The following is a 19,280-nucleotide window of genomic DNA, read 5'->3' on the forward strand; positions in this document are numbered from 1 at the left end:
GGCTTTCCTAATGGTTTGCTGTCTCTTAAACTTGTTAAGATGGAAGGTAAGTTTATTTATTCTTTCATGAAATCTTCTTCTTAGAAGGTTAAAATATCGATTTTTCCTACAGTTTTTTTTATATTTCATCTTACTATATTAATGGGTATAAATCATTCATTAGATGGACCTTCCTAGTGTTCTTGAAAATGAGGATGCTGCTTCTGTTTATACCATAGTCACATAGTTCGCGGTACGGTTCGGTACAGGAACGAGGATCGGGAACGCGATTCGACAGTTAGGACGTATCGGATACGGCGGGGGTAGGTTCATTTCGGTACGTCCCGGTACGTTCCGATACGGTGTATCGTATATTTCGGTACGGTGTACCCATGGTTAATACAAAAGTTCCAGCGATATTTTACTTCAAAACACATTAACAGGAAAAAAAACAGAATTTTAATATTTCCCAGCAAAATTACTTTCAAAAACAGTCAAGTAATAAACTAACACTTCAATACATATTTGATATTTCCAATAAACTTCCCTAAAAACACATTAACAGGAAAGAAAACATAAGTTTAATACATTAAAACAGATTTCCAGCAACACCAATAATTTTAATACATTAAAACAGATTTCCAGCAACCAGAGGCAGGGGTAAAAACGTCCAAGCCAAACACATCAAAACATAATATAATTCCCAAAAAACAGTTTAACAGAAAAGTTTTCTTCAATCCACGCGTTGTCTTTTTCCTTGCCCATTCTCCATATGTTCATCTAAATTCTCCCAAAGCATTTCTCTAATCATGAACTTGAGCCTTCAATGTAAGCGTTTTCGGGATTCATGTCCCACTTTTTGTATGGGCCCGCTCTATATGAATCCGAGAAACGAGATAGGAGTCGAATATTGGAGTGAATGAAAACCAATTTGTCGGATCTTTTGCAATTTAACCCTTATCTTTTCACATTGTGAATGTAAAAATAGGTACTCCAATTTCTTTTCGCCGAAGAGCTACTAATCGGTTGAGAAAGTACCTTCTTTGCTATCACGGCTAATTCCGGGGTTTCGGCTCCATATGTTGACCACCAATCTATTGCATCCATTGTCACGGCATCCGTTTGTGTTGTCGCCATGGAATAGATTCCTTTTTTCATATGGAATGTTACGAATTGTTCTCGTAACACTCGTTCCTCATCTTCATTCTCGGACATTCTATGGAATGCTTTCATGACACCAATCACAACCTCTTTATCTAGATTTGGAGCTTTCCTTGGAATACCCCCTGGTGCTAACTTTTGAAGATATTGTCTATCATAAAATCTTGGAGTTAATGCAAACCCCAAACAATGTAATGGGATTGTCATTTTCTCCCATCTAGCTAACACTATCTTCTCAATTTCCTGGTAATAGCTTGAATACGTATTTTCTTGCATGATGTCTTTAATCTCCCACAACATGTTATCCATTTTTTCATAAATCTCACCCATTTTAGGACCTTCCCCATCACAAAACTTGATGAGTAGGAAAATGGCTTTTGTAGTTGCTAAAACATTGTCTACATCTTCCCAAAACAAATCATCTTTGATTGTATCCGCAACTTTTAAACCAAGAACTTTTGTGCTTTCATCTCCATTTTAAGCCACTCCCTCCAAGAATTAAGGACTATAGTTGTGGAAAGAGCCTCTCTACAATCCTTGATTTTTTTTAACAAAATATAGTGAGATGCAAACCTTGTTTTAGCCACCCGTAACAACTCTAATGTGGAATTTTCTCGAAAAATTGATAAGACTTGAGTGTGGTTTAGAAAGTACTTGACAATTGTTTTGCCCCTCTTATAGGTATTATTTAACCAAAAAAAATTCATTTGATAAATCTTTGAGAATCAAATTTAGAGTATGTACGCAACAAGGTGACCAAAATACATGTTTGTATACCTTCTCGACTTCTCTTCTGACGGCTTTGCAATTAGCCGCGTTATCCGTGACCACTTGCAAAACGTTGCTCGGTCCAACCTCATCGATAGCTCCAAGAAGATACTTAGAGATTTCCACTCCTGTTTTTTCGACCCCCGAGAAATCGTCCGCGTACATGAACATAGCACCCCCAGGCATTCACTGCAAGAACATTAATGAGTGGCTTATGTTTGACATTAGACCACCCATCGGAAACTATAGAAACCCCTTGCGTGTACCAAGTATCTTTGACTTGGGTTAGGTCTTTCTCAACATCTCTCATGCACTCATCTAACAATATGGTTCTTGCTTTTTCACTAGACGAAGGTTTGTATCCCTCCGGTGCCTTCTTGAGTGCATTGAGCATTTCAATAAATTGTGGATTCCGCAAGACGTTAAACGGGATACCATTAGCACACAATACTCTAATTATTTTCATGTCAACCACATTTCGCTCCATAAGACCAAAAAATTCATCAATTCCTTTTCTTGATGTTGCTTTTTTCGAAAGTATAGAATTCTTCAAAGATTTTGAAACACGTCCACTCTCGGCTTCTTTAACCTTGCTCAAAAGTCTTTGTAGCTTCTCCCGGTCCTTAATCATAACCAGACATCTTCTTATTTCTGCGGTCTTCCTAGGTTGAGCCCCAAAGAAATGTGTGTGAATTCTAGTATAGGACCAGTGAAAGTGACTTCTTCCAATAGAGGCCTGCTAGCATCCTTATCATTCGTTTTCTTGCTTCCTGATGTACCTATATCTGATGCTCTTTGGTCCTCATTCTCAAGATCAACAAAAGCTTCAGGTGGTGGTTGTGTTTCACTGTCTTCTGTGCGCTTAAAAGATTTGCCAAACACCATTTTGACACCAAGCAAATCAATAAAGAAACAATATATTGGAAAGGGTCGACTATGTGATGAAGAAGAGTAACAGAAAAAGAACCCAACAATAGAGTAATCGACTGAGAGTAATGTGGGTGAACTGGTGAGTAGTGATGTGGGATAAGAGGCATGTTAAATAGTTATTGGAATCGAGATTCACTGGAAGAGTCGGCTGTAGGAATCGAAGAAACATACCAGGAATCGATGAGATGATAACTTTATCGTAGCGTCAATCGTCGTTTTTCCAGGGAGAAGCAATTTCCAGCTCAAACCAAAATCGGCGATCCCAAGTCCAAAATTAGCGATCCTAATCACGTTTCTGTGCAATCAGGATCGCCGATTTCATGTTTCAAGGACCGAATTGAAGATTAGACGGGATCGGAGGGAACACGTATCGGAGAGCGTTTCGGCCACCGATTGGAACGCAAACGCACTGCGTTTGGGAACGGGACGTTCGGAACGGGGATCGTGACTCATATGGCGATCAATGTGACTATGGTTTATACATGTAGTTGGATTATCAATTATGGTTACTTCTTCTACAGAACCTATGTAAGAATTATTTCAAACTTATAGTGTTTTAGTGTGTGTATGTTTGTGTGATTGAGTATTTAAAATGCTTTCATGATAATTTTGATATAATTATCTTTATTTCAGTTTTTTCTTAAATTTATCTAGTAGGCTTACTGTGCTCTTATATCTTTCTTTTTAAAAGTTTCAACTTAGGTTATCATATAAAAAGTAACAAGCTATTCATTGATATATTCGGTAGATTATTTCAATACACATTATATTTATAAGAGATAATCTAAAAGTACCATGTTGTAATAAGAACTTAAGAGGTAATGCAGATCTGATTAAGTTTGGATGGAAAAGACATTTTTTTAAGTTATGCTCTTATTCTGGCTTCTAACTCCAAGTTTATTTGTTAAACTAATGTTCAACTCAAGCAATTTCATATCTTAGCAATTTCATATCCTGTTTTTCGTTTTTAAAAGAATAAAGCAATACATACATGCCTGTTTGATTTTGATGAAACCGATAGAAGCAGATGATTTGATGAATCCGATATAATAAATGTTGTTTAGGCATGTAGAAAGGAAGACATCGTTATTGTATATGTTGTATAAATGAAGAAGTAAAAAATAGAAACTAAACAACAAAGAAAACATACGTAGGAGCAGGACTTGAATTATGGAATAGGTTTGGAATTTGGCGTCCATATCTATGTATATATATATCTCTGTTACAGGTTTGTTATGAATGGATGAGATAGAGTTAATGTATATCTACAATATTTTAAAATTATAATCTGAAAATTCGAAATCCGTTTGGATAGACTTCAAATTATTTTCTGATAACTACTATCATTATAAAGCAAAAAATTACATACGTAAGTTAATTAGGAACAATTATGGAAAATTTTAAAATTGTGTCACAAAGGTAAACCTCCTCACTTGCATTCATACATCATAAAAACAGTTGTTACTTTGTTTATTCAGAGGTTTCTAAGCTTTTGAATCCATATTTGTGCAGATGATCTTGAGCTATTAAGTGAGTAGCGGTTGGAAAACATATTATAATTGTGTTCAGCAAAAACTCAATATCAACGCCCTGAAGAAACAAAGTAAACACACAAAAAGCTATATAAAAAAGAATGGTGCAAAAAGTTTATGAAAGGGAAAAAAAGATAGGAAAAATCGTATCTATTTGCAAAGCAAGAAGTTGGAGTGGTGTAGAAAACAAAACTGTGAACACATCCAGAAGAGGAACTCATCAAATGTGTGTGTCACATTTAATTTTCATAAATAATATTCTAATCCATTTGTCAATATTTAACATGGGTAAGAAGATAAGTAAAAAGAAATTGTATGAGGATATTTAATTTGTCTTCCCATTCCTGTAGCATATTGAAAGAAAGAAACATCAATATTTATGGTTTCTTCCGGATTTGAATAAGTCTTTCCGAATTGAATGAGTTATTTTAGCTACAATATGGAGAATTTGAATGAGTCTTAGCTAAAATTTGGGAAATATATTAGGAAAGATACGCGTATTAAATTGTTTTGAATTGTTTGATTATAATTTTAGCTTATAAATTTGGACAATTTAAAGTTTAATATATTTTTTTATTGAAGTCTGGTTGTACTTTAAGCTTAAACATTTGGATGTTTTAAATTTATTTTTAAAAATAGTAAAGTTTATATATATACTAGGTTAAAACCCGTGGAACCCACAGGTGTTATTTTTAAATAGAATTAAAAATTTAATTATGTAATAAAATAATATATCATTATTTTAGAAGACGCATCGTATAAAATAAATTAATAAGTTGTAAGTAACAAAAACTTATGAAAATTGAAGACAACATTCGTTGATTGATCTGTAAGTAACAAAAACTTATGAAAACTTATGATAATTGAAGACATATCGTATAAAATAAATTAATAAGCTGAAATCATATCGTATAAAATAAATTAATAAGCTGGAATCATATAATATTATAGGTTAATAAAAAAATATGAGAAGTCATGTATTGTATATAAATGTAAATTAAGTGTAATACATGTAATATAAAATAAGAATTTCACAGTTATCCATGTTTTTTAAGTGATGCGGTATTGATGTACTTCGAACGTTTGATATTGTATTCATTTTCTTCGATCTTTTATTTTCCAAATATAATTTTCTTTGTTTTCTCTTCTCTCTGGCTTGCAAGTGGTACATGTTATTGTTGTTTTCTGCATAAGAGATAACAGGATAGGATATAAAATATATAATTAGGTAAATAATATGTTTATATAATATTGAAGAAATAAACGTACCTTTGTAAGCATCAATAACTAATCCGGAAGAATATTGATTTCCAACGGACGAAGAATTTGACAATTTATCTAATTTTTTATGTTAATACATGTGTATGTTATTAAAATATAATAAAAAAATTATGAAAAAAATACCTTTGTAAATTGAAGTATTAACAGTTGTAGTGGCTGTAGATAGATGTGTTGATGTAGTACCCAAATTAATATTAATTGTATTATCTAAGTAGAAAGAATTTAATTTTCTAGACTTTTTAGAAGGAAACGAATGCATTGTATGTCTGCAAATTTAACATATAACTCGAATTAGTTTATAAATTAAGATGCCTAACAGATAACAATAGTTTATAAATTAAGATGCCTAACAGATAACAATAAGTATTTCATAATGTTTATATGTAGAACAAATGTCATTTTTTTTTCACATATCGACAAATACGGAGAAATTACAGAGAACTAATATATAAACCTACATTATCGTAATATGTAATATCTAATTCCAATATTTTTTATAAAAGTTTGTAATATGGCCCATTAGTTATCGGATATATACATGCTCAAATTTTTTTATACAATTAAAAAATATACATATTAAATCAGGATGTGTTTAGTTATGTTTAACTTATGTTTATAAAAAAAATACCAATTAAGTAAAAATACTCGGATGATTAAAAAAGCGTAAAGCTAAATTTTTGACGATTGTTGATATTTGATATGTTGTAAATAATATGATTATTAATAGTTAAGAATGAAAAAAATTAAAAATGTTCCTAAATAAATTTGCATTGACAAACATAACCTATATTGTATAAAATAATTCTGAATGGATAATTTAGTTCCTTCACGACATTTCTATAGCCATATAGGGATAAATTTCAGGTTTTAACATTTGGCTAATGATTTGAATATGGAAATATATCTAAATTTTATTCGTTTTGGGGCATATTTTCTAAGTTTAGGGGCTAAAGCAAAAATTCAGAGTATATGTAGACACCTAACGATTGTAATGCACAGTTTTTTCATGGGCTAACCTGCGAGGGCTCTGTTGCCACCATGGAAATGTTGGAAGAGCAACGATATACACATAAAATTGCCCCAAAACAAATAAAGTTTCAAGAAAATATAGAGAAGGGGGAAGAGGATTGAATCAGTACATTAACAGATTGCTTGCTTCTTGATATTCTGTCTTGTTTACCCTCCACAAAATACGGCATTACAACAAGTACACTCTCCAAGCCATGGAAACATCTTTGGAAATTGGTACATACTCTCATTTTTAAACATTGAGATGTTCCTCTAAGTCAATGTCGTGAAAACCCTAACTAAAGGGGCGATTTTTTTTTTCATTGGTGGACAAAACCCTAAGTGAATTTTGCCAATTGAAGTTCATGAAATTCGTAGTGTGTACCAGTTATAATACTCAATTTGGATTGTAAGTCGAAAATTGGCTTCATTATGCTATAAGTTGTGATGTTGAAGAGCTTAAATTGAAGTTTTGGTATACGGGATTGGAAGATAGGTTTCTGTTAGATCAGTTTTTTTTCATCAGTTCATGTTTTACTGATCTGCCATTAGAAGTCTGCAAACTGAATCCAACTGGAACGATTAGTTGTAAAAACCTTAGGAAATTGTGTATTTCCTATGGGAAATCAAAATAGTATTGATTGAAAACACCCAAAATTCACGGATTTGATTACTTAGAACTAATTTTTTTTCAAATATTTTTTTCAGATTCTCCACGAAAGAAAACAACCCATAGAGTGGAACACAAAAATGAAAATCGATGCTGGAGCAAGTGATGCCCTTTAAAGCAATATAATAATTTTTATCTAAGAATGACTCATAGAAAGAACGATATACAGGTAGTGAAGTGATGGTGATTTGAAATTATTTCATTATCTACTGATTAAATGTATAATGAATAACGATGAGCAGATTTATTTTAAAGGTTTTTGACTTACAGGTATTGAAGGGATGCCGATTAGAATCTTTATTTTTCTTCTGCTCCTGAGCCTGCTCTGGAATTGTGAAAGATTGGAATGTGAAGAATCAACGCAATATGGTGAGTATTAACCAATAAAATAGATAAAAAAATTTATGAAGTTTAAAGTATTACGATAGATAAGGTTGTGATCGGTTTTAAATGATAATGTTAAATATTGATTAATGAGTTTCCTTGTTTAAAATAAATGCAGAAAATAGATCAATAGATTTAAAATTCTTTTGAATTTTAAAAGATTATCGGATCTCCTTATTCAACGCATGAAGCAGCTGTGTATACAGAAGATATTAAATCGAACGGAAGGGCAATTTCGATATTTTAGTTTGCTGAAAAGAGCGGGAAAAAATAGATTGGTAGGGCTTAGCGAATGCCACGTGGCATTGAAAGCTCTTATTTATTAGGATAGGGGATATATATATATATATATATATATATATATATATATATGATACCATTTTGCTAACTAGTAGTTTCAGATATTTTTTGATGATAAAAATCATACATTATTTTATAAAACTGTTTTCTATCTTTGCTTCTAAACTCATGATTATGGATTAGAACTTGTAAAGCTTTTAATTGATTACAATAATAATGACGATTAGCTTGTATCTTTGAATCAGACATAATATTTCAAGCATGAATTTGATTATTATTAAATGCAAGTATTATTTTAACAAAAATTTCAAATCTTGTAGAATTAATAGTTAGAATAACTCGAAAAGAGACTGTCATAGCGATAACAGAGTTAAGACAATAATTGAATAAAATTCTTTATATATTACCTTCTTTTAAATTACAATCAGAGCATCCGTCTGGAGCAAGTATGATTTGAAAATCTAAAGATTTTGAACATCTAGAAGTAGATAGGAGAACTCTTTCTTAGACATGAACTAAACATTTGACAGAAGTTTTATAAGAGAGATTTTTAGAGAACTTTGAGATGGTTTTCATTAAAACATGTCCCTTCAATATATAGGAGTCTTGGAGTCTTGAAACATCTTGAGACGGGAAACCGAAGGATTACCGGATCATCTTGAGAATTATTGAATCAACTTGCATTTGTCAGAGTGTAGATGTGGCAGACAAAACTTTAAAGCTTTTGACAAATTGGCATCATATTTTGTCATTTTTTGATAATGGAAATCTTCTTTGGCGATAATGGAGCATCTTCTTTTATCTTTATAAAAGTTGTTTGTTTTCATGCAATAATTTAGCATCATCTCACTGCAGAAGACATGATAATATTTTTGATAATTGATGTACTCACACAGTGTATAATTGATAATAGTTGAACACACACAGTGTATAATTGATAATAGTTGAACAATTTGATAACACACGTACTACCCCCCTTTGAATAACAAACACATATAAAAGAATACCTTACATTGAAGGTATAACACCAAAATTAAAAACTTAATTAATCTGCAAATGGATCATCAAAAGGATCTTGAGCATCTTGAAAATTATTTTTGACAGATGTGGGAGAATGTTCTGAATTAGTTGGAGAATTGCGAATTTCTTGAAGTAATTGTTGTAGATCTTCAGGGGAAGAGTTTGCAGCGGCACGAATTTTGCTAATAAGATTAGCATCTGGAGAAGATAGACTCTTGATAAGATTTGCTTCAATTTCTGGCTTTTGATTATACATTGATTGATAATGATTGAAAACAGCTTGCTCGTTTGCTTGAGAAATTGTGACTTTATCCCACCATTTTAGACGAAATTGTCTATTGAGCCAAGGGGGATTGAAGTCTGTTGCTTCTTGATAAGAGAATGTCCAGGACATAATCCATGGAACTTTAAATAACATGGTGAATTGTAACAAATATTCAAATTCTGGGATTTGTTGAATAAATAGCTCTTTGAATTTAGAAAAGCCTTTGAGAATTTCAGTGGGTAAACAACTAGGAACAAGTCCCATATAGCGATACCAATTGACAAACCATCTGGGATATTCACAGGTAAAATTTTTATCAAAGAAAATGAACCATGAATGAGAATAGTTTCGAAGAAAAAATGCTTTAGTCCAAGCTTCTTGGTAATCATAATATGAATATCTTGGATAAGCAGGAAATTGATAAAGGGGTTTTTCGAAAGAAAGATTGGATGACCAATTTTCTGGAGAAATGATTTTAAGAATTCGGGCTTTGCTAAAATCAATAGATCCTTCTTTATTATTAGAACGGTGATCAATCTGAACAGATCCAGATTCTTGTAGAATGGTTTGATAATATTCTCGAGATTTGTAAGAGTTTTCATGAAAGGTTTTTCCTCGGCCAAAGAGGTGTTCAGTAAGAACATGAAAACCTTGATTGAGCTTAAGAATTTGAGAATCTTCAAGTATTTGGATTTTCAAGAGATTTGAATTGAGAACATAAGGGGCTTTATTTGTAGGTTTAGAAGTTGTTGAAAGTTGTGTTTCAGAAGGAATAGGTTTTGAAAAAGGGCTAATTGATTGAACTGGAGAAATGTTTGGATTGACTAATTTTGATTGAAGCATATTTGAATAAAGTTGAGAATTTTTTGCAATTGGAGTTAATGGAGAAAAACGATTCTGACTTGAGAAAGGAACAAGCTTTTGATTAATTGGTTTCTTGTCTTCAATCTTAGAGGAAGACGATGAACTCATTTTCCCTGCAAAAATTCACGAGAAAGAAAATCTGGTAATGAATTGCTTTCTCCTTTTATAAATTCAATATCAAAATCAAAATTGCCCAACAATGCTTGCCATCTAGCAAAGATTTGTTTAGAAATTATATTTTTAACATCTTTTTCTAAAATTGATTTTGCAGATTGACAATCAATTCTTAATAAAAAAGTTTTCATAAATAAATCATCTTCAAATTTAGTAATACATAAAACAATACTTAAAATCTCCTTTTTAACAGTTGAATAATTCTTTTGAGTATTATTCCAAGCACCTGAATAAAAACGAACCAATTGTTCTTCAGAAGAATTTGATAATTTTTGTTTTAAAATACCTCCAAATCCAATATCACTAGCATCAGTTTCGACTATGATATTAGCATAAGGATGTGGTAAATTTAAACAAGGTAAAGAAGGAATTTTTTGTTTTATAAGTTTAACAATATTAGTATGTTCTTGAGTCCAAGGTTGTGGATTATTTTTTAATCTATTATAAAGAGGTTTGCAAAGAGTTCCTAAATCTTTGAAAAAATCATGAATATAATTTAGACATCCTAGAAATCGTTGAAGTTGTTTTTTATCTATAATTTCGTCAGGAAATTTATTAGAAAATTCTAAACTTCTTATAATAGGTTTAATAGTATTATTAACAATGTTATGTCCTAAAAATCTAATTTCATTTTGAAATAAATGCATTTTCTTAGCTGAAACAGCTAAGCCATTTTTATAAATTAAATCATAAAACTGATTTAAATGTTTGAAATGTTGATCAATAGATTTTGAAAAAATAAGAACATCATCAATATAAACAATTGAAAAACTGTTTATAGGAATGATAATATCATTCATAATGTTTTGAAATTCAGAAGGAGCATTTTTTAAACCAAAGGGCATAACGTTCCACTCATAATGTCCAAAAGAAACATTAAAACCTGTTTTGTATTTATCTTCTTCATGAATTTGAATTTGCCAAAAACCAGATTTCATATCAAATTTTGAAAATATTTTTGAATCATAAAGTTTTTTCAATAAATCTCTTTTATTAGGAATAGGATATCTAATCCAATCTAAAACTTTATTTAAAGGTTTATAATTGATAACTAATCTTGGTGATCCTCTTTCTAATTCAGCAGCATTCATAACATAGAAAGCTGAACAAGACCAAGGAGATTTAGAAGGTCTAATTAATTTTTTGTCTAATAAATCTTGAATTTCTTTTTTACAATGGGCTTCTAATTCATTATTCATATGAATAGCTCTTGATTTTGAAGGAATATCCTTTTCATTGAAAGTTTTAATATAAGGTAATTTGACAATATGTTGTTTTCTGTTCCAAAAGGCGTTTGGAATATTTGAGCAAACATTATTTTCAAACTTTTGTTTTAAAGCTATAATTTTGTCTTGAATATACTTATCTTGTAATTGATTATGTATACGAAAATCATTAATTTCATTGATAAGGTAATTTGCTTGTTTTGTTTTATAATTAAGAATATTAATAGTTGAATAAGACGGAGGTTCACAAAATTTAAACATAATTTCTTTTCCAAAAACTTTAGTAATAATTCCATCATCTTGAACCATAAAAGGATATAATTTAGTAATAAAAGGTGTTCCTAAAATTAAAGGAGAAGTAAGATTTTTTACTAAAATTAAATGAGTTTTATAACAATAATCTTGATTGTTGCAAATATGAACATCGGAAATTTTATAATTTATTTTTAAATTGGTTCCTTCAGCTCCAGTAAGCCTAGAAGAAGTTTTTTCATAAAATTGAGTGGGAAATAAACCTTCTTGTATACAGTTCATATCAGCACCACTATCAATTAGAGCAGTAATATCCATTTTAAAATTATTTTTTACTAGAGTTATTTGAGTATTCCATTTTTGAGAAATTTGATCATTTATAATTCTTTCGATAACCTTTTCATCTTTATTATCATTATTTTGTGAATTAATAATATTTTTTCCCTTTTCAAGAGTTATAATTTTGCCTTTAATTTCTTTTATGTCTTGTTTAACTAATTTTAATTCTTCTTGAAGTTCTTGTATGGAAATGGGTTTTGTTTCAGAAAATCTTTCATATATGTCTTTTAAATTAAAAATTTTTGTATTATTTGAAATAGAATTTTCATTCTTATTAAGCATTTGTTTTATCAACAGTTCTTGGATATTTTTATCTTTAATTGAATCCAAATTTTTTAAAAGATCTTTGTCATTGTTTGTAAGGACATTAATTGAATAATTACAATTACATTTTCCAACACATTTGCATGTATCAGAATCTTCCGAACTTGAAGTATTTTTGTTCTAAGATGTTTAAATCATTTTCTTGAAAATCGGTAAAACTAGAATCAGAATCGGAATCAGAATTTAACATAATTTTTCTAATTTGTTCTTTTAATTCTTCTGAAATATTTAATTCATTAATTTTTGTTTTTGCATAACAATTATTAGCATTATGACCATTACGACCACATTTATGGCAAATAATAATGTCTTTTGATTTTCTTTTAGAATTTTTATTAGATCGTTTATAAGGGTTTTTTGATGTTAAAAATTTATTTTTCTTATAATTCTTATATTTTTCTGATTTATTATATTTCTTTTTCTTGAAATATTTTGAAGATTTTTTATTATATTTTTTGGTTTTTGAAGTAGACGGACCTGTTAATGGTTGATAACCATATTGTTGACAAAAATTTCCTAATTCATTCTTACTATTAATTCTATCTTTTTTAAGTTTTTCTTTAAATCTAAGGTCAGCACAAATAGCTAATCCTTCTTTATTAATATAATTAATTAAGTCTCCATAAGTTAAGTTTTGATAAGGAATTGTATTATTAAAATTTTCTCTTAATTTTTGTCTAATTCTTTCGGCAAAAAGTTTTGGAAGTCCAGCAATAAAACGTTCTTTCCAATAAGATTCTTTACAATCTGGTCTTGAAAAAACTTTAACGAGATAATTATCTTTGTACCATCTGAAATCAGTTAATTTTCTACAATGTAAGTTCATTAGAATTTCAGAAGTTCTTTCTTGAAAAGTAGTAGGATCTCCTACAAAGTTTTTGATTATAGCAAAAATTAAAGTATTAACCATATCATCCTCTTGAGTTTGAATTGGTAAATTATTTTCTTGTTTTATAACGGTTTTCTTGGCATTCATAATAAAATTCTTTTCTTCTGGTGTAATATAGAAATCCCACCAACCTTTAAGAGTACCAGTAAACCCAGAAATAATAATATTAACAATTTGAAGTTGAGTATTATTGTGAGACTTGTAAGCATTAGCTGCCATGGTCATTTCTTGAACAATATTAAGAATTTGATGTTCAGAGTTACCATCGATATTCCATTCGTAAACAGAAGTACCATCGTAAGCTGAACGATCATATTGAAAAGCTCTTTCTTCAATTTGAATATCAGGAAGAGAAGGTCTATTCCAATAATTTTTAATAGTTGGTTTTGGATTATTACCAAAATAATTAATCTTATTTAATCTTGAAAAATCATTTGTAAGCTGATTTATATCATCATTGTCATTTATGAATTGTTGAGTAAGATTGTCTAAATTTAATTCACTTTCATTATTACTTTCATCAGATTCGTCAAAAGAGTCATTATTTGTTCTTAACATATTTATAGATACATTTTTTGAAATACGAAAATTAGTAAGTCTTTTTTCTAATTCATCAATTAAATCTTTATTTCCAAGATTAAAATTTCCATTTATTTGATGAGGAATAAAGCTGACATTACTAGAACTTGCTATATTATTATAAAAAATTTTTGTTTTAATTTTATTTTCTTTTGATAATTGTAAATTTATAGTATTTTCTTCAATCCTATTTAGTTGATCTGAAATAGTTAAAAGAGTTTCATTTGAGTAATTATTTTGATAAATAATGTTTTGAAAACATTTTTCATTTGTTATCTGACTCGGAACTTTAACTAAAGGAGTTGCAATAAAATTATTATCAATAATGATTTCCTTTTTTGGCGGATACTCAGAAATAATTTCTTGATTAGTAATAACATCCTTGTATGTTTTTGAAGAAACAGGAAAAATAGTTTGCATTTTAAAAGGATAATCTATATTATGTTTAGGAGCATAAATTAATTCGAACCATTGAAAAAACGGAGAGTGAATTTGATTTGATAAAACATAATCTTCCCAAAGTCCAAAATGTAAAAATCTTATATAATATGAAAAGTTTTCTTCATGCCAAATTCTTTTTATATTATTATAATCTTTATAATATTCTTCTTCTTTTAAATAATCAAAATTAACATATGATGGTATTTTAGAAATATCTATATTAATATTCATTTTAACAAGTTGATTGATTTAATCTAAAAGATATATTTTTAATAATACTAAGTTGAGCACTAATAACAATAGTTTTATTTTTAATCATTTTTGATAAGCAATATATTATTTCCTTTTGAATATTATAATTATATGTGTCCTTTTCAGTATTACTTAATTTAATTTCTTCGTCTTTTTTAAGTTGTTTAATTCTATTTATTTCTTTAGAAATGCTTGCAATAATTTTCCATCTGGTCTTTAATAAATTATTCCAAAATTTATTATTATTACTACAACTAATCTGTCTTTTAGAACTCATTAACACGTATATTTAGATAAATTTCTTAAATAATTATCAAGATGTATATTAAAGGTTTTTAATACTGCTTTTATGTTATTAATTTCTTGTTCTAATTCCAATAGTTCTTTATCATTATTTATATTTTTTAATTCTAATATCTTTTCTTGCAAGAGTTTTTTAAATATTTTTATTGAATTTCTTAATCTCTTAATAGCAGTAACTCTATTTCTATTTAAAGAATTGCAATTTATTTGAACTTTATTAGTCATAATTGTTGTCTATAATTTTGAAGTTCATTAATAAAATCAGATTTAGTAGGACTTGGTAAACTTGTATCACTAGTTTGGTCTTCTTGATAAAGAGGTTTAGGAATAGGACTAGAATAGTCAACAGTTTTTAAATTTAAAGACTTTGATTTTGAAAGCGAAAATTTAGAAGTACCAATTTCAGGAATAGAACTAGTAGAAAATCTAGATGAAGAAAAATTTGTAGAAGAAAAGTTTATATCAACTGAGCCATCATTATGCTCAATTATATTTGAAATTTGTTTTGAAGAATCTAAAGATTTTGGTTCAATAACATTTTGTAAATTCCAATTACATGATTGAGTAATTTCTGACCATTTAAGTCGTTTAGGCATATGAACTTTTGTATGATTAGTATTTGCTTCGTAAATAATTGTTTCATTTCTTGGATTTAACAAACGGGTCTTTGGTTCTAAGGTAGTTGTCATGGTTTTATAACAAACACGATAAATAATTGCTAAAGGTTTAGAGTTATTTTTAAATTCTAAATTCTTTGTTTCAACAGTTAAAACCAAAGTGTCTAAAATATTTTTGTCAAATAATCCTACGGAAAAATTCGGATAACAATTAAAATAAATTGGTCCATTTGCGATATTTGTTTCTGCCATAGCTAAAATAGAATTTTGAAAATCTGTATGTCTTTTATCTCTTAATATTAAGAGAACAGGAGCATCAACACCAATTCTAAAAAGAGGTTTGATAGCAATTTGAACAAGACCTAAATGAAGAAATTTATATTTTTGTCTATGTTCGAAAATAGATCTTGATGATAACAAATTTATATTTTGTTGGTTTTGACCAATGGATAGGGTTTGTTCAGTCATTTTAATTGAGTAACTTTGAAAATAATCAAAAGTCCCTATTCTATAAATTGTGTTTATATTTGTTTTAGGTATAGTCCAATCATTTAAATTTTGTTCTATATTATCAATAGTTTCTTCAATAGAGTTTATATGATTATCATCATAATCTTGTTCTTTATTCATAATATTTTTACCAGTATCATATTTTTTAGATAATATGCGTGAAAATCTACTCATATTTGATTAATTTTTAGTTTAAAGATTTTATAAGAAAACTTACTTGTTTTATCTAGGATGAACAGAGAGGGCATCGGCCCAACGATGATTGTGGTCCGGCTCCGTGACTTACCATACTTGCACGTCTTACGCTAATCCAACCAATCACTGGTCTGGTCTCTGTATCATTCTTAACAAAACTCATAATTTTCTTAAAATTCTTCAAACAAAAATTAACCAAATAACAAACAGAGTTATCATACATACTAATCTCTGGTCTAAAACGTAGCTTTGATACCATTTGCTGATTAATTAAGTTTTTAATTTTGGTGTTATACCTTCAATGTAAGGTATTCTTTTATATGTGTTTGTTATTCAAAGGGGGGTAGTACGTGTGTTATCAAATTGTTCAACTATTATCAATTCCAAAAAAAAAATTGCGAATTTCTTGAAGTAATTGTTGTAGATCTTCAGGGGAAGAGTTTGCAGCGGCACGAATTTTGCTAATAAGATTAGCATCTGGAGAAGATAGACTCTTGATAAGATTTGCTTCAATTTCTGGCTTTTGATTATACATTGATTGATAATGATTGAAAACAGCTTGCTCGTTTGCTTGAGAAATTGTGACTTTATCCCACCATTTTAGACGAAATTGTCTATTGAGCCAAGGGGGATTGAAGTCTGTTGCTTCTTGATAAGAGAATGTCCAGGACATAATCCATGGAACTTTAAATAACATGGTGAATTGTAACAAATATTCAAATTCTGGGATTTGTTGAATAAATAGCTCTTTGAATTTAGAAAAGCCTTTGAGAATTTCAGTTCCATCTGGTCTTTAATAAATTATTCCAAAATTTATTATTATTACTACAACTAATCTGTCTTTTAGAACTCATTAACACGTATATTTAGATAAATTTCTTAAATAATTATCAAGATGTATATTAAAGGTTTTTAATACTGCTTTTATGTTATTAATTTCTTGTTCTAATTCCAATAGTTCTTTATCATTATTTATATTTTTTAATTCTAATATCTTTTCTTGCAAGAGTTTTTTAAATATTTTTATTGAATTTCTTAATCTCTTAATAGCAGTAACTCTATTTCTATTTAAAGAATTGCAATTTATTTGAACTTTATTAGTCATAATTGTTGTCTATAATTTTGAAGTTCATTAATAAAATCAGATTTAGTAGGACTTGGTAAACTTGTATCACTAGTTTGGTCTTCTTGATAAAGAGGTTTAGGAATAGGACTAGAATAGTCAACAGTTTTTAAATTTAAAGACTTTGATTTTGAAATATATATATATATATATATATATATATATATATATATATATATATATATATATATATATATATATATATATTATTAATTAAGTAACTAATGAATCAATCCAAAAACGTCGGAATTTAAAACGATCAACGGCAAAAAAAAAGGTTGTAAACTTTTACAATGGACACACGTGTAGGGGTGTTCAAAACCGGATATCCGAAATTTTCGGATAGTATATTTCAATATCCGAATCCGTATCCGAAATTTTGGATATCCGAAGTTCGGATATCCGAAATTTCGGATACGGATACGGATATCCGAAATTAATTTATTAGGCAAAATAATTTAATTAAGTCCTTGTTTAGAATGGTGCAATCTATAAATTTAGAACAAAGAAAATTAACTGTTGGTGAGTTTCATCTTTGAAACGAGAAATCAACATGAACTCCATTTAAAACGTACTTAGATTTGCTTAGTTTTTATGCAATATGAGTTGTAAGATTTATATCAGGTAGTATTCAAGTTATCATAGACTACACTAATGTTAGTAATGTTACTAAAAGGAGACATTCGTAAGATCCACTAAAGTATCACACTTTGAAAAGAAAAGGCGATATCCCATATGAATTCATAGTGATTTCCTAACTCTTACAATGCTAAATTAAGTGAAATTTTCCATTATTAAATAATATATAAAATATAAAAAATAATTAAAGAATATAAATTTCGGATATCTGATATCCGAAATTCTTTGAAATTAAGTGAAACTTTAGTTTAATTTTTTTCAGGCCATGTTTTTTATCGAAAAAAACCGAATATACCATTGCTCAATAAATATTTTTTTTCAAAAAACCTCACTTCATTTTATTTGTTTTTTGAAAAGTTAAGGTCTATTCTTTATCGAAAAAATTAATAAGTATATCAAAATTCATATTTTTTGTACTCTTTAAATATAAATTCATATTGATGTTAAAAAAAGGAAATCTCCGATAAAATCTTAATATTTTAGGTCGGTTTATCGTTTAATCCCAACATTTATTTTTTGAAAAGAAAAGTCCCGATTATCTAATTCTATACGATAACCTATCATTTTCTGTTGAAAAAAAAAATAAGGACCGTTTCGTTAATCTGGACAAAAGATAAAATAATCGGGGCTTTTCTATTAATCAAAACGTTAAAATATTATAAAACTACATGGAAATATATTTCGATTAATATATAAATTTCACTTAATTTGTGATTGATCAATGAGTTGAAACAGTAAGTCAGATTCACATTGTGAATGTTAAAATTGAAATATTTACATCAATTAAAAAAATTCGATCAGTTCAGATTCACATTGCGAATCTAAACTGATCGAATTTTTTTAATTGATGTTGATGATTATTAATAGAGGACAAAAAAATAATATTTTTGGTATAATTAGTTTTTGTGGATAAAAATAAACTTAAATATTGAATAAAAACAACAAAACAAAGTGAATTTTTTTCGAAAAAAAAATTGTTTTTTATATATCAAAATGGATCTTTATGTAAAGATGACGAAAAATTGCGAACAACGTTATATTCATTTTTTTTCGATAAAAAACGTGGCTTAAAAAAATTAAACGATAAAAAAGAAGTGAGTTTTTTTTGGTAAAGAAGTGGGTTTATGGTATAATCCGGTGTATGTATATCCAATATACAAGTGTACATCAATTCCCTTGCCTGTTGATCATTATAATTTTCGACGCTCACGATTGGTTCTTTGTTAATAATCGTTCTCAATTGAACCTCACCCTA

The 19,280-nt window shown here is 28.7% G+C and overlaps 3 long non-coding RNA genes across 4 annotated transcripts; 1 reads left to right on the forward strand and 2 right to left on the reverse strand.

Annotated features, from left to right (window-relative positions):
- Window positions 1–478: 478 nt before the first annotated feature.
- On the reverse strand, window positions 479–3,118 carry LOC145129811 (uncharacterized). Its single transcript, XR_013717665.1, has 2 exons — window positions 3,010–3,118; window positions 479–2,769 (listed from the first exon to the last, which is right to left on the reverse strand). It is a non-coding gene; the product is annotated as an uncharacterized LOC145129811 (long non-coding RNA).
- A 2,185-nt stretch (window positions 3,119–5,303) lies between these two features.
- On the reverse strand, window positions 5,304–7,730 carry LOC145129810 (uncharacterized). Its single transcript, XR_013717664.1, has 4 exons — window positions 7,598–7,730; window positions 5,775–5,917; window positions 5,640–5,708; window positions 5,304–5,555 (listed from the first exon to the last, which is right to left on the reverse strand). It is a non-coding gene; the product is annotated as an uncharacterized LOC145129810 (long non-coding RNA).
- LOC145129812 (uncharacterized) lies at window positions 6,665–8,083 on the forward strand. Of its 2 annotated transcripts, none has more exons than XR_013717667.1 (4): window positions 6,665–6,896; window positions 7,368–7,498; window positions 7,572–7,698; window positions 7,832–8,083. It is a non-coding gene; the product is annotated as an uncharacterized LOC145129812 (long non-coding RNA). The 2 variants fall into 2 exon arrangements; XR_013717666.1 differs by having other exon boundaries at window positions 7,600–7,698.
- The last annotated feature ends 11,197 nt before the right edge of the window (window positions 8,084–19,280 follow it).

This window comes from Lactuca virosa, chromosome 8, assembly GCF_052849685.1.
Source record: "Lactuca virosa cultivar CGN04683 chromosome 8, Lactuca_virosa_CGN04683_v6, whole genome shotgun sequence".
Lineage (NCBI taxonomy): Eukaryota > Viridiplantae > Streptophyta > Magnoliopsida > Asterales > Asteraceae > Lactuca > Lactuca virosa.